General features: G+C 44.7%; 1 protein-coding gene across 5 annotated transcripts in view; it reads right to left on the bottom strand.

Annotated features, from left to right (window-relative positions):
• ndst2a (N-deacetylase/N-sulfotransferase (heparan glucosaminyl) 2a) overlaps nt 1-15,003 on the bottom strand; it is a 432,751-nt gene extending 417,748 nt beyond the window's left edge. For 3 of the 5 annotated variants that reach the window (XM_052041762.1, XM_052041761.1, XM_052041765.1), the window contains exon 1: nt 14,838-15,000. The gene's annotated coding sequence lies outside the window, so the exon portion shown is untranslated. Of the gene's footprint in view, nt 1-14,837 lie in introns of all 5 variants that reach the window. The other 2 variants (XR_007958434.1, XR_007958433.1) reach the window with 2 other exon arrangements.
• Nucleotides 15,004-15,353: the final 350 nt, after the last annotated feature.

Genomic DNA, 15,353 nt, shown 5'->3' with positions numbered 1-15,353 from the left:
GGTTTTACAGACCTGCTGCCTAAAGTGATGCATTTCTGGATCTCATGCATTGGTGATACTGAGAACCTGGTGGTCATATCTCAGAGGAGGTGTCTAGAAAAATCCAGGATAGCAAAGAGATGGCTCCATATCTCCACATCAGGATGCTAAGTGATGGTGCTCCCATACCACTCTACTTTTGACCTTCTCAATGAAGGCATCAATCATTTCCATTTTGCTTCTCTCATTCATGGATGTTACCATTGCAGGCGACAGAAATACTTATTTCCCATCCAGATTGAGGCAAGTGCCTTGCTCAAACAATACAGGTGGTGGTTAAGGGTCACATTTCACCCAGACATCACAGAGATGATAGATTTCCTTCTTTATAGTATATCAGAGAACCAGATGGGGTTTAAAGACAAATCAATAGTTTCACCAATGCAGATACTAATATTCCATTCCAGAATTATTTCATTAATTAAAATTAACTTCCCTAGCGGCCTTGATGGGATTTGAATTCACGTTCAGATCTCCTGAAAGCCAACAACACTTCCAGCAGTCAGGTAAAAAAGAGCAACATCAAGATTTGGGTGGGATGAGTAAAAGAGAGCAGGGAACACGCTGAAAGTACTCAGAACAGCGAGCATAAAGGTAGTTTGTTGCATTGAATTTTGACTCAACTGAGCCCACAAATCCATCCCACTAGTTGAAAATATTATCCCACCAAAAAAAAAGTATATACATCACTTTGAAGAGCAAGAACAGTATTTTGTCAATCCCTTTTATGAATCATGTATGATTAAACCCCCACTGCTTCCATGGAAGATCTATACTAATACTCCCTGCATCAGGTGCAGCAGTTGACACTATGGGATTAAGCGTGAACCTGTATCATTAAGGTTCAAACATCCACAATACTGCATTAAGTCCACAGCTCTCCAATCTGCTGCTTAAGACACTGCTGCAAATCTACATCTAGAACATAGAACAGTACAGCACAGGAACAGGCCCTTTGGCCCACAATGTTGTGCTGAACAAATTAGTAATTAAATGCCTAACTAAACTAATCCCTTCTGCCTACACAATGTCCATATCCCTCTATTTACTACATATTCATGTGCCTATCTAGGAGCCTCTTAAACACCCCTATCATATCTGCCTCCACTACCACCCCTGGCAGTGCATTCCAGGCACCCACCACTCTGTGTAAAAAAAACTTACCCCGCACACCTCCTTTGAACTTGCCCCCTCCCACCTTAAATGCATGTCCTCTTGCATTATTTCAATGCTGGGAAAAAGATACCGGCTCTCATTATCTTATAAACTTCTATCAGGTCTCTGATGAAGCTTATTGCCATCTCCCTTAGTTCATTATGTGCATCGGGGTCAAACCAATTGATCTTGTACCTGCTTAGTGCCTTGGAATTATTTTTAAGTTATCTAAAATACACTAGATAAATCCAACCTGTCATTTTAAGCTATTCCACTACATAAAGCAAGAATGGCAACCAATCCGGTTTGTGTACGTGTTTCAATATTCACTTGAAGAAAAATTTCAGTGAAGCAGGAAGATAGTTACTGGCATTCCACCAAGCAGAGAGTTGGGCATCAAGCCAGCAATCATAAATTCCAAGTAAACCATTGCTAGTCACTGTTAATTATGCAGGCCAGAACTGAAGGCAAGCAGCAGAAAGAGGCCGCCTAGATGACCTGCTCCACTATTCAACACAGTGACTGATTCACTACCTACATTCCACAGACACATCCACAGGGATCACCAGGATTCTGTCACATCCTGCTAATTCCCCACCGATGTTCCCCACCGATGGTTTTCTTTTGTAGAAGGAAATGGAAAGCAACCACGTCAATAGGACCATTGACTTGCTGGCCTTCCGACACATCTCACTCTTCTGACACTGCAGTACTGCAGGAGTGAGTCACAACTCTTGGAAGAGCCATTGCTTGCTCTACCAGGGTGTCAGGAAGCTGATCACTGGGGCAAGAAACCACCAAAAACCACAAAGCTGAAAGAACCAACACCCATAATTAGCTGGTCAGGGTTTCCCACGATGATTATGAAGTAGTAACAATACACTGATGCCCACAGATTAGGGTAACAACATCCTACAATTATTGGGTTTTCTCAGAAACCTACAACAGACAACTTGGGGTTGGGGAGGAGGCAAGGCCACCTGGGAGTTGGAGGCAAAAATTAATCCTCCAGCATATGCCCTGAACCTGCAGTGTTGCTGCGAATGCAGATGGTATTAATTCTGAAATTCATAATCATTTAAGTCAACAGAACAGCATCACAGGAATGGAATACAGTGGTCCCCGGGTTAAGTAAGGGTTCTGTTCCTGAGAATTGTCTGCAACCTGATTTCTCTGCAACTTGTTTTCTACAGCTACCCATACCATATCGCTCTACATACACTTGCTATAATTCTTCCATTTCATCAAATAATCACTCCAACACTACCCTCTAATGGGATATATATTGCATCCAGTCATTAATGAATACTACAAGACATACTATTATTACAACTTGAAAAATGCTTTAAAAATGTGTAGGAGAATTTGTGTAGTCAGATTTCTGTAAGTCAGGTTAAAGTCGAGTTTATTGTCATATGCACAAGTACACGAGTGCACAGGCGCAATGAAAAACTTACTTGCAGCAGCATCACAGGCACATAGCATCAGATAAGCAGCAGTCACAAGCAGGAAAAAATTAAACATACATTACACCCACTTTTTACAAGAAGGAACAATTAGAACATAAAAAAAGTTCATTTTAGTGCAAAGAAGTCACAGTTTTGCTAAACTGTAGTGATTAGGGTTTTGCCGGTTGGTTTAAGAACAGAATGGATGAAGGGAAGTAGCTGTTCCTGAACCTGGTGGTGTGGGACTTCAGGCTTCTGTACCTCCTGCCCGATGGTAGCTGTGAGAAGATGGCACGGCCCGGATGGTGGGGATCTTTGATGACAGATGTTGCCTTCTTGATGTAGATACTACTGCTGGTGGGGAGGGATGTACCCATGATGTATTGGGTTGAGTCCACTACTCTCTGCGATTTCTTACGTTCCTGCACACTCGAATTGCCGTACCAGACCGTGATGCAACCAGTCAGGATACTTTCAACAGTACATCTGTAGAAATTTGTCAGAGAGTTTGGTGACAAGCCAAACTCCTTAACCTCCTAAGAAAGTAAAGATGCTGGTGTTGTCATCCATAACCCAGGGAGCCCTGCAAAGAGGCTTTAGCACATGGAGCAAAGAACAAACTGCACTCTGTTGGAATCAGTGTGGCTTCGTGGGTAGCACTCTTGCCTCGGAATTAGAACGTTGTGGGTTCTAATCCCACTCTGGAGCACAAGTCAAACCTGACCCTCTGGTGCAGTACTGAGGGACTGCACCACTGTCAGATGGAAGCTTTAAATGAGATATTAAGTTGTCACCCAGCCTGTTTTCTTGGGTGAATGCAAGGGTACCAACCACACTACTGCAAATAAATGACTTAACCACAGTCTTTAGGCTGCAAACAGATTATACAGTCAGCATCACAATTGATTTTGTGCCCAAGTTGCTCACTGCATTGCAATAGAGACTACACTTCAAACAAAAAACATGAATGGTTATAAAATACTTCAGGAAATGAGAAAGCACTATACGAATGCCAACCTCTTTCTCACATATTCTGCTGAAGAGGTCAACTCAGAGCTTCTCAAGTATCTCATTCAAGTGGTTTAGCTTCAAATGGATTATAAACTACATATTGATGGAATGCCTATTCAGCTGTGGAGGTATTTAATCGGTAACAGAGGGGGACCCCTTGCTGACTGAAGCAAAACTGCCCCACCCAATCAATTTACTCATCATAGATTAGAAATTCCAGGGATCTGTGGTTCCTTTTATTCAGGACATCACCCAATAATCCCTTTATTCAAACAAAGCACTGCGATTAGGGTCTGAGTCATGGTTTACCAATAGTACTGGCTCAGCGTTCGAGAAGGATGACAGTCAACCTCTAAGTAGAGAGCTGTGATGGTGGAATAACGCAGAGGGACTAGTTCCCCTGGCTGCAGAGCCCCCCACTGGGAGATTGTGTCCCAGAATAAGGGGTCTCCCATTTAGACACAGCCTGGATTAGAGGGCACGAATTAGAAGAGGTTGGACAAACCAGTATTGTTTTCTCAAGAGCAGCAGAGGCTGAGGGGAGACCCGATAGAGGTTTATAAGATTATGGGAGGCATAGATAGAGTAGACAGTTGGTATCTTTATCCCCCCCCCCCCCCCCCCGGGTCAAAATGTCTAATACTAGAGGGCATGCATATAAGGTGAGAGGGGGCCAGTTTTCTTTCACACAGAGAATGGTGGGTGCCTGGAATGCGCTGCCAGGGGTGGTGGTGGAGGCGGATACAACAAAGGCATTTAAGAGGCTCTTAGATAGGCAGATGAATGTGCAGAGAATGGAGGGATGTGGACCTTGTGCAAGCAGAAAGGATCAGGTGTTGATAACTTAATTAATTCAGCATAATACCCTGAGCAGAAGGGACTATACCTGTGCTGTACTGTTCTGTGTTCTAAAGTTTACCTGGGCATTGTTTGTGGGAGTTTGTTATGCACAAATTAATTGCTGCGTTTCCTACATTAGAACAGCAACTGTGTTTCAAAAGTACTTCATTGGTTGTAAAGCACTTTGGAACGTTCTGAAAGGGGTCTGGATGAAGGGTCGAGACCTGAAACACTGACTGTCCATTTCCCTCCACAGATCCCCCCGCATCTTGTGTGTTGCCCCAATTTATTCAGGTCAGTTTTCGGAAAAACATTACCGCACAGATATTTTCCAACAGAGCACCTTTTGGGGAATCTGGGACATAATTTAATATGAGTGGACCCAAACCATCTCTACTTGCTCGAGATCAACAAGTTTAAAATACCCCATCTTGTCTAAGATTTGAAGTCATTGGTAGCTCCCAGCAAGCACCTGAAGAGCGAGGTGTTCCCCATCGCCATGTCTGTGGGTGACACTTCCCACCCTTCAGACAAAAGTGATGCATCAGAAGAGGTTTTGCCATCAGCACCCCTCTTACATTTCACATCATTAAAAACCCAGCCACCACAGGCAGAGGTGAAAAGTTATAGTAAACATAAACTGGACACATATTCACCCCATAGACACTGGAGATAATTCTTTGTAATACCTTGGTCAATAGAGTGTGGAATAGTACAAACTTCTCCACACAGAAAACAGTGCACCATCCTAAAATAAAGCAAATTTTTATAAAATGATTAGATCCAAACATCAATTCTCCTTCCAAATTGAACAGCTTGCTACCATTGCAAGCTATGAAGTAGTTATTCGCTTCTCCCAACAAGACGTATGGGATCTTGCTCTGCACAGAACAGCTACCTTGTCAAAGCATTTCACTGCATATGAAGAGCCTCGTAGATGGTTTTGGGTAATGGGGTTTGAGGGAGGAAGAGGATTGACTAGCATGGGCAAGCGATGCAATGGGAAGTTATTTCCTTCAGTGGAAAGGCCTGGTGTCAAGGCAACAAACTTTCCCTCAATGTCAGCAAAACAAAGGAGCTGGTCATCGACTTCAGGAAGTGGGTGGAGTGCACCCTTGTCTGTATCATAGTGCTGAGGTGGAGATGACCGAGAGCTTCAAGTTCCTAGGTGTAAATATCACCAACAATTTGTCCCAGTCCAGCCACGTGGACGGTACGGCCAAGAAAGTTCACCAGTGCCTCTACCTCCTCAGAAGGCGAAGGAAATTCCATGTGTCCCCAATGTCCCTCACAAATTTTTACAGATGCACCACAGAAAGCATCCTATCCGGATGCATCACAGTTCAGTACGGCAACTGCTCTGCCCAAGACCCCAAGAAATTGCAGAGAACACAGCCCAGCACATCACACAAACCAGCCTCCCCTCCACTGACTCCGTCGACACTTCCCCATGCCTCATGAAAGGAGCCAACATAATCAAGGACCCCTCCCACCCCCGGTCATTCTCTCTTCTCCCCCCCTCCCATCGGGCAGATCACCTGCCACCAGCCTCTATCCCATAGTTATCAGACTCTTGAACGGACCTCTCATACACAAAAAGATGAACTCCTGATCTCCCGATTTACCTCGACGTGGCCCTTACACTTTATTTGTCTGCCTGCACGGCACTTTCTCTGTAATTGTAACACTATATTCTGCATTCCATTGTTCTTTTTACTACCTCGATGCACTTATGTATGGAATGATCTGATCATGCAAACAAAAGATTTTCATGACATCTCAGTACATGTGACAATAATAAACCAATAATTCAGACAAAGCGCATGCTGTCTTAAGACAAAGGTATCACCCAGGCTCTTCAATCCTCCCTCCACCATCCCCAAAGCTATAGAACCTTCTCCTGCCCCTCAAACCCCAATCCCACCCATGAGAATGAAGGATGTCAGATCCCTGGAAACTGCTCGGACACAGCTGTAAAATTGAAACTGCAAACCAGAGCTTTGCTTCCCCCTCAGATCAGACAGTAACCTCCTGCCGCATAGAAGAGTCATTACAACGCACATCCACAACCAAATCAAAGAGATTCTGCTGTACAACCTTGACAGCTGTAGGACTGGAATTAACAGGTTCACACCAGGTCAGGGATACCGAGGAGCTTTGCCCGTCGAAGAACCAGCGATGAGGTGGAAACACTAACCTCCCTTAAAATAAAAATTCTGCATCAAAAGAGCAAGCATCCCTCATTACACTTCAAATCTTTAAACTGCAGGCAATACTACTGAGTTCTACTAAACATGCATAATCTGGGAACAGTGCAAAGGATCATTTAGTCAGGCAGTGCAATGAGATGGTCTTGAAGGATGTCTGCTCCCTGTGAACAAAAACAACCAGCGAATTATCTCTCTGAAGGAGCAGGATAAAAGCTAGTCAGCAAGGAAGGTAAGACGAAGGCACACGAATAAAAACTGTGTGCAGGGACCCCACTATCTGCTGTTCCACTAGCACCAAAGTCTAGATGCAACAAGCAGTAAAGCTGAGAAGGAAATGTTGCCAGTGGCAAACCTACAGATTGAGATACTTAACAACAGAAACAAAATTAGAATTGTGTTTCAGAAAAACAGGGGTATAATTTGGAATACTCTCCTGAAAGAGCAGTGGTAGAAAATTCCATGCTAGGTTCCTAAGGGAACTGGATAATAACTTGAAAAGGGAATAACTGCAAGGTAATGGGGGAGGATAGGAGCTTAGAGAAAGCAGATGAGTGGGGTGTGGGACAGCTCGTTCCAAGAGCCAGCCAACGCATGATGGTCCGAGTGGCCTCCCTGCACAGTGAAACTATGCGAGATAAAGAGGAGAAAGATGACAAACTGGTTCTTCATTTAAAAAAAGAGCAAAGCTCAGGTGTTGTCATGGTGAAGGAATGGCCCAGAGAGAGAGAACGAGCAGAATGCAGAGCGAGTACTATGAAAAAAAGAGCAATGACAAAGAACAAGTGATAAAGAGGAGAGCAAAAGAAAACATCAATCAGCCTGTGGTAAACACCTCAGGGCCCTGGATTTTCAAAATATTACCCTTTTAAAAGTTAAAAAAGACTAACATTGGAGTTCAGGTATTATAATTGTTTAATATATTACACTTCTCCAATATCTAACCTTCAGTGCTAATTCGCCCATGCATTAAGTCTGGAGCTGGAGATTTTCCATTTAACCAGTAATCCATTAATAACCCAAACAACAAAGTCAAAGTCAAGAGTATTGCCATATGCACGAGTGCACAGTTGCAATGAAAAACTTACTTGCAGCAGCATTGCAGGCACATTGGACATTCAAGCAAGTTCACCAAGGAGGAACAGTGGCACAAGGCAACACCCCTCACCACACCAACATACTGTTAATTCTCTGTGGAAATCCATTGTATTTTGATTTCTCAATGGCATCTCGTTGTCCTTATAACGGAATTACCTCCGTCAGCTTTAGTACAACAAACCCCTATCAATAAAACTGACTTAAAGCTGTTCTGGGCTCTTTCATGTGTGCATCACATTGAAGTTATACTGCTAACACTGCCACACTGAATGAGACAACATTTTGGTTCAGTGGTTAGTAAGTGCACCAAAAATCCACTTACAGTTTTGTTTTATTTGAGGCATCTTTATCCAATGGCAGAAGTTTAGATTCATAGCCTTTTTGGCTGTGAATTATTGCAAAATGAACATACTACTACTGACAATCTACTGAAGCCAAGACACATGCTATTTGTCAATACACATGTATTTATATCATCCAAATATGACCCAACAAGTGAACAAAACAATTAAACCGGTTGGCTGGCAATCCACAACTTTCACGATACTGCAACCCAAAGTCACACTCCAGCACTTGAAACAAAATAAACAAATATAAACCTTTCAACTAAATGGCCAATGAAATATAAAGATTATGTGGAGCTTGCAAGTTTTCCTGTGACTGTGGGTTTTCCCCGAGTGTTCCACATCCCATAAGGTGCTGGTAGGTTAATTGGCCACTGTAAACAGACCCCAATGTAGGTGGGTGGTAGAATTGATGGGAACGTGGGGAGAGTAGGTATAGAGAAAAATCATGGGGAATGGGATGGCTCTCTGAGCCAGCATAGAATTGATGGGCCAAATGGCCTCCTATTTTGCAAGGGAATATAATATCCAAGTAACCAGTAAATCAAAGCCTTCAATACTCCCAAATATAAAGCCCACAGTTCTCAATCCTATCACACTGATTCCTGCTGTTGTATTCCTTGCAGCCGTCAGTGCACCTGAAGTAATGTTCCTACTGTGACATTTGCCAAAACAGTACAACAGAAATCACGACTGCAACTGTGAACGAGCTCTGCATTAGGATGGTGTAGTTATAATGCATCCGTGGAACTGTGACTGGCAGATTTAGATAGGTGGGAATGAGCCTGCAGGTTCTAGCTGGAAGATAGACTTGCGTTGTAGCCATGGAATCTCCCTATAATTGACTGCAGAATTCCAAATTGACAATGTTCATTCTTACGTTGCCATATAAAGTCACTGCATGCACCAACTAATACCTACACAGCTGCCACACACAAAAAAAATAAGTAAATAAAATTTAAAACTATTTCTAAACAATGACAGATACCAGACAGCAACTGTGTGGCTATAATCTAATCTCAGGTTTCAAATGCTGGTTGCAACCATTTTCAACCATGCTTGTTGTTTAGGACACTTTCTGAAAGCCCTTAACTAATTACTGCCTTGGTTACAGACAAGCCGCATTGTCTGTAATAGGAGTCGAGAGCTACTTTCTCTGTAGCCATCACGATGGGCTGCGTCTTACTTACAGAAGAAGTGGTGTTGAAAAATTCATGATGAACACTCTCAGAAAAGCAGTTTCAAAACAAAACAAAGAATGCTAAGTATCTGAAGCTGCTATGTTGCTGCAAGATACTGTGCCTAAAATCCAACATTTTAAAAATTGACTTAACACAAACTCATCTCTAGTTGACATTTGTTTCCCCCTCAGCAATGTATTTGTCACAAGCTACAGCCATTGATGATTTACTACACTTAACAGAAACAGTCGCAATTCTTCAACCTACTGACTGCTACAGTCATACCTAGAATTATTCAACCATTGGAAGGAGGTCATTCAGCCCATCAAGTCTGCAGCAGTTCCCTGCAAGTGTAACCTAGTCAAATACAATCCCCAGCTCTTTCCCTGTGGCCGAACAATTCCTTCCACCCCCCCCCCCCCCCCACCTCACTCAAATAATCCCACGGGAACGAGATGATTGAATCAATTTCCATCATCTTTTTGGGCAGATAGTGATCTCTCACTCACGTTGACCCAGGTTCTTTACCAATCTCATTAAGCTTCCAGTCATCTAATCGAACACTTGCCACAGACGTCAACATTTAAATGAATCCCTGCTTTTGTTCATTTTGGCAAGTTTCAGAAACTGCATGAACCACAGTTTGCACAGTTTGTTTTCATCTTCAAGGCACCTTGAATTATGGAATATAAATGCACAATGCTGCTGTCTCTTGAAATAAAAGATGAGGAATTTTTGAGCACAGAAAGCCAACGTAGATTTCCTCACAACCAAAGACACTGACAGTACTGCCACAGAGACTAACAGCAAGTCCCAGAGATGACTGTCACTGCAAACTGCATTGCCCAAGGTAGGGACTTCTGGTACGGGAACCTGAAATCCTAATGCTCACCACCGGAGAAGACCAAATGCAAGATTTCCTACTGTCATCTTATCTTAGAGATTTATAATTAAAATCACTGTCCTCCGTGTATTGATGCAAGGTCATTGACCCAAGCATGTTTTTACCTTTCTATTGATTCTGCCTGTCTGAATTGTTTCCAGTATATTCTGCCTTCACCCCACAATCACAGTAGGTTGTTCAATACCAGTCCCTAAATATTATTCAATGTTCCCTTTTAATGATTATTTGGAAATTTCTTAATGAGAAAAGAGCTCAATATCTTCACTTATAATCACAGAAGATTGACACCTACTGTGCTACCTATATTGCTGTTCTGCAGACATTAATGGGACAGAAAAGTTACCTCGGACTCGTGCTAAACACTCAAAGTTAAGGCAAGTCCGTTATACACTACTTTCGAAGCTTGTTTCCAATAGTGTAGAATATGCATTTGCGACCTCACTGAGCGTTTAGTGGACATGAAAGGGAATGAATTTGTACCCCAAGATCTTGCATTGGCTTTGTACTTTTTGGTACATTCTGAAGCACTTTACAAACCATGAATTATTTCTGAAGTGCTGTCAGTGTTATTTCAACAGTATAGTGCACACTATACTGAATATAACAATGAGAAATAGAAAGCTTCAATTTCATTTTATGGTCTGTTTGATTGACATAAACACTAACAGGACTTCTCATCTTCAGACAATGCTGTGGGATCTTTTACATTCTCCTGCATGTGCAGGATCAGCAAAGGCAGCACCTTTGACAATGCAACACTCCATTCTGTACCAGATTATTAACCAAGAATATAAATTCACATTTCTGCACCCCTGAATTAATTCTAATGCCAGATCCTAATGCTGCCAAATTAGCCCTCTGTGTTAAGACAGATCAAATGGTCATATTCTTTATAATGAATGAATTCAGCAGGTCTCCCCCATATCAATTGATCAATACTGGATGAGATTTAATACAGATGTTCATGAAGGGTTTTAGAGACACTGGATATTCCCCCCAGCAGAGGCTCAGAAACCAGGGGAGACAGATTTCAAGTAATTTTCCAACCAGACCTGAAAAAGGAGAAGTGATTTGACACATGGAGCTATGATCTGGAAAACTACTTAATATTGTGGTGGAAACAGACTTGTTGGTAACTTCCAAAAGCGAACTCGGTAAGTAACTGAGTGGAAGAAATCTACAAGGTGATAGGTACAGGACAGGGGAGACAAAACAGCCAGCTCAGAATTAAGTTCAGAAATCTCCTACAGTGCCGTATGACAAAGTACTGAACACTCAGCATGAAGGGGAGATGTGACTGTAGGTGGTTAATGACAAGGGGACACAGAAGCTAAGTACTGGGGATGGTGGAAATACTCCCAGGATCAGGTAGTCTGCAAAGGGAGAAAGAGTTAATGTTTGTTAGATGCAAGGCCGTTGACATGAAATGGCATGAACATCGGGTTCTCTAATTTTAGGTAACAACTAACCACCACCCCCCCCCCACCCCCGAGTCTCTCCCCTGTCCCAGCCTCTCTCTAGTTTTTCCTCCTCTTCTACCCATGAGGATCCTCTCCCCCACTTTCTTCTCTGTTTATCCCTACAGGCTTATGGCCTTCCTGACCTGCCCTCCCCGTCTGTCTCCACAGCCCATGGACTTATCCCCTGGGAGATCCGCTCTCCCCCCCACCCCCCCCCCCGCCAATCACCCCTCCCTCCTTTTTTCCTCCCCACTTACCCACTGCTGTCTCTCTCCTGCTTCTCCCCATCACTGCCTTGTGCTCACCCACTCTCCTGTCCACCTATCACTGCTCCGATTCCCAGACCTCCCCCCCCCCCCACCATTTATTGGGCTTCCCACTCTCCTCTCTCCAGTTCTGAAGAAGGGTCCTGACCCAAGACGTTGACTGTCTGCTTTTCTCTATGGACGTTGCACGGCTGCTGAGTTTTGTTTTTTTGACATAAAATGTTAACTCTGTTACTGCCACTAGCTCCACTGGACCAGAGCACTGCCCTCTTTCTCCTTCTGATGTTCGAGCTACCGTTTGCTGCAGATACAATTGGCACTCTTAGTCCTACAGTTGATTGACCCTTTCAGTTGATCAACTTAAATGAGGTCAATGTAATTCAGGTATTGTAACCAGGAACTTTACGATATGGTACACATTATTCAGCAAGGAACCTCTGAATAACTGATGTATTAATATAGACTGGGACACATTTCCAACACTGCAGAAGCTGTTTACTGAAAGAAGGAAGACTAAACCAAAAGCAGTGTAGCAATCCATGTAAAACTATTCTGAAGAAAGTATGCTTAGCACTGAATTTGTCAGCTATTTTTGCAATTATGACAGAATCAGTGTTAAAATTATGTGAATTGGTGTTCAATTATGACAGAAGTAGTGTAAAAAATATTTTTACTTTTCCAGTCCGCTAGCCTATATTTATCCCTCAACCAAAGTCACCAAAGCCGATTGCTTGGTCAATACCTGAAATGGTTTGCGTGGGAGCTTGCTGTGCAGCATTTTCAAGGTGTCCCCCGATGGGAAGATGGGAACAGGTGGGGGAAGGGAGGGAAGGAAAAGGTAAACAGAAGGAGAGAGACCCTGGGTGGACCGGTGGGAGTGGGAAAGGAACACAGGGTTGTGGGTTACCTGAAACTGGAAGATTCAATGTTTGTACCGTTGGGTTGTAGGCTACCCAAGGGCAAAACAAAGTCTTGTGCTTCAGGTTTGTGTTTGACCTCACTGTGGCAGTGGAGGAGGCAGAGGGCAGACACGTGGGTGTGGAATGGGAAGGGAAGGCGAAATTACATGCAGCCGGGAACTTGGGATGGCCGCTGTGGGCAGAGAGCAGGTGCTCTGCAAAGCAGCCACTTGGTGGGTTGGTCTTAGCGATGTAGAGGAGGACACATCACCAGCGACGAATGGAGTGGACGAGGCTGGAGGAGGTGCACATGAGCCTCAGCCTCACCGGGAAGGGTTGTTTAGATCCCTGGTTGGTGGTGAGGGAGGTGGTGAAGGAACAGGTGAGGCACCTCCTATGGGGGCAGGGAGCGGCGAGTGGACCAGGGAGTCATGGAAGGAATGGTCCCTGTGGAAGGCAGAAAGGGTTGGGCTGGGGAAGATGTGGCTGGTGGTGGGACCACCACCACTTTGTCCACTCCTCCCCCTCCACCCGCCCATCATTCTGCCACCCCCATCTCGTTTCACCCTTCACCCCTTCCCACCTTTCCTCTTCTCCCCCCCCAGTACAGTGCCTTGACCACCCCTCTGCCTCCACAGACCCTGCTCGACCCTCTGAGTTCCTCCAGCAGATTGTTTGTTGCTCCAGATTCCAGTATCTGCCGTCTCTTGTCAAAATTTAAAAGACAGATGTGGCTCAAAATGCTTAGCAGGGCAAGCAGCATCCGTGCAGAGAGAGTTAACGCTGGTATTTCCAACGTTACGTTTTTACTGACAGATTTATAGCACCCGCAGTATTTTGCTTTAATTCAAATACGTGTAATATTTCACGTGGCTAGGCATACGATTTACCGTGCTGCCCGATCTCTCAGCTGATGCAGATGTTGCTCAAGTTTTGTCTGTCAAGTAACAGAACACCCTGTTCGTCTTCGCACTGTTACTTACCATTATGTAATCTGGCCACTGCAGTGTAGCCAAGCCACACAAACATTCAATTGCACCAATAATACATGAAGCTCTGAGGAATATTAATGAACTTTTGTTTTTAAGGAAACCCTTAACGAATACTTATGATTCTGGATATTCCGCCGCTCTCCCTGCATCTAGATAACGGCAAACCTTTGTTCACAGCTTCACTCCGCACGTCAATCAACTATTTCGCGTAAATATAAGGCGCTCTTTGTATTCCTGGTAAACGATAATGATCGACCGCTATCAAGTTTTGCGGTTTTCCCTTGCGGCCAGGACTACAGCTGTTGCGACTACAGGCATTTTTGCTCAGTGTCGTCTTTGATACCAGAAACTGGACCCTTCAGGGTAACAGATTCATCACAGATACCACCTCGGTTTGCACAGACCCACCTCCAGTCTCTCGGAAAGGCGGAGGGAGGGAGGGAGGGAGGGAGGGAGGGAGGGAGGGAGTCTGCCGGGGACGAAGCCCTGTCCCCACACAATACGAGCACGAGGTAGCTTTGACCCCTTGGCGATTCATTCTGGGGGAACAGCACTGCCTGTTGGTTTTTATTCACTGTGAGGAAATAAGGAACGAAGCGAAAGTTACAAGGCTGGCGCGGTGACAATGTTGCAAAGCCCACCGACACTTTGAAATCAACATGAAAACACCGACACACGCCACACAGATCGAGGCGATTCCAAAAGTGGTTTAAATACTCCCAACGGCACCCGGGGGGGGGGGGGGAAGAAGAAAAAAAATACGTGCAAGTAGGAGGGCCACAATTTTTCTTATTTTTAATTGCAAAGCGCCGCACACCGGCTTCCAAAGTAAAGTTAGAAAGTCATGGCCAATGGACACAACCCCGTGAGCTGTTATAATGTAGCACCGTCTAAGACAGGCCTGCTGAGACAGTCACCCAATGCAAAAAAAAAGCGACTTCCACACTAGCAAATCCGCTCGTTTAACTTTTGTTTTGCAACGTGCAACGTTACCTGCGCCCTGTCCGCCGACCTCAGCGGGCGCCTCCGGGAGAGGAAGCAATTCCCAGCCCTTTTCAATAGCTGTGCACCGCTCGCTAAACGCCAGGAAACGCCGCCGTGCCGTCAGATCCCGACCAGTGCGGCTCCATCAGACGCCATAGCCGGAGACTTGCTACATTGAGCCCAGACATGGTTTGCAGGGCCGGGCATCGGGGTGGGGAGAGGGGAGAGGGGGAATGAATGAACCCCAGCCAGTGCAGGAGGACGGACTCAGAGCGAAGAAAGAGGGGGGGTCCCCAAAAAGATCTTTCGCTGATATTGTTAACTACTGGATTTTAAGGGCAGCTGAGGAAGCTGACGGCTGTTTCAATGCAGATGAGAGATGAGTTGAAGATGAACCCCCCTCCCGGTGGTTGGGCCCGTTGGAACGTCAGGGATGTAGCAAACTGCAGCCGCAACAGTGCGCTGGGGCTGGCACTCGGCACGGTGGGCACCGTCAGCGTGGGCACCGTCAGCGTGGGCTGCACC

The sequence above is a fragment of the Pristis pectinata genome, chromosome 30 (genome assembly GCF_009764475.1).
Source record: "Pristis pectinata isolate sPriPec2 chromosome 30, sPriPec2.1.pri, whole genome shotgun sequence".
Taxonomy (NCBI): Eukaryota; Metazoa; Chordata; class Chondrichthyes; order Rhinopristiformes; family Pristidae; genus Pristis; species Pristis pectinata.
Note: the sequence above shows the minus strand (reverse complement) of the source record. Positions and strands in the feature narration are given on the sequence as shown.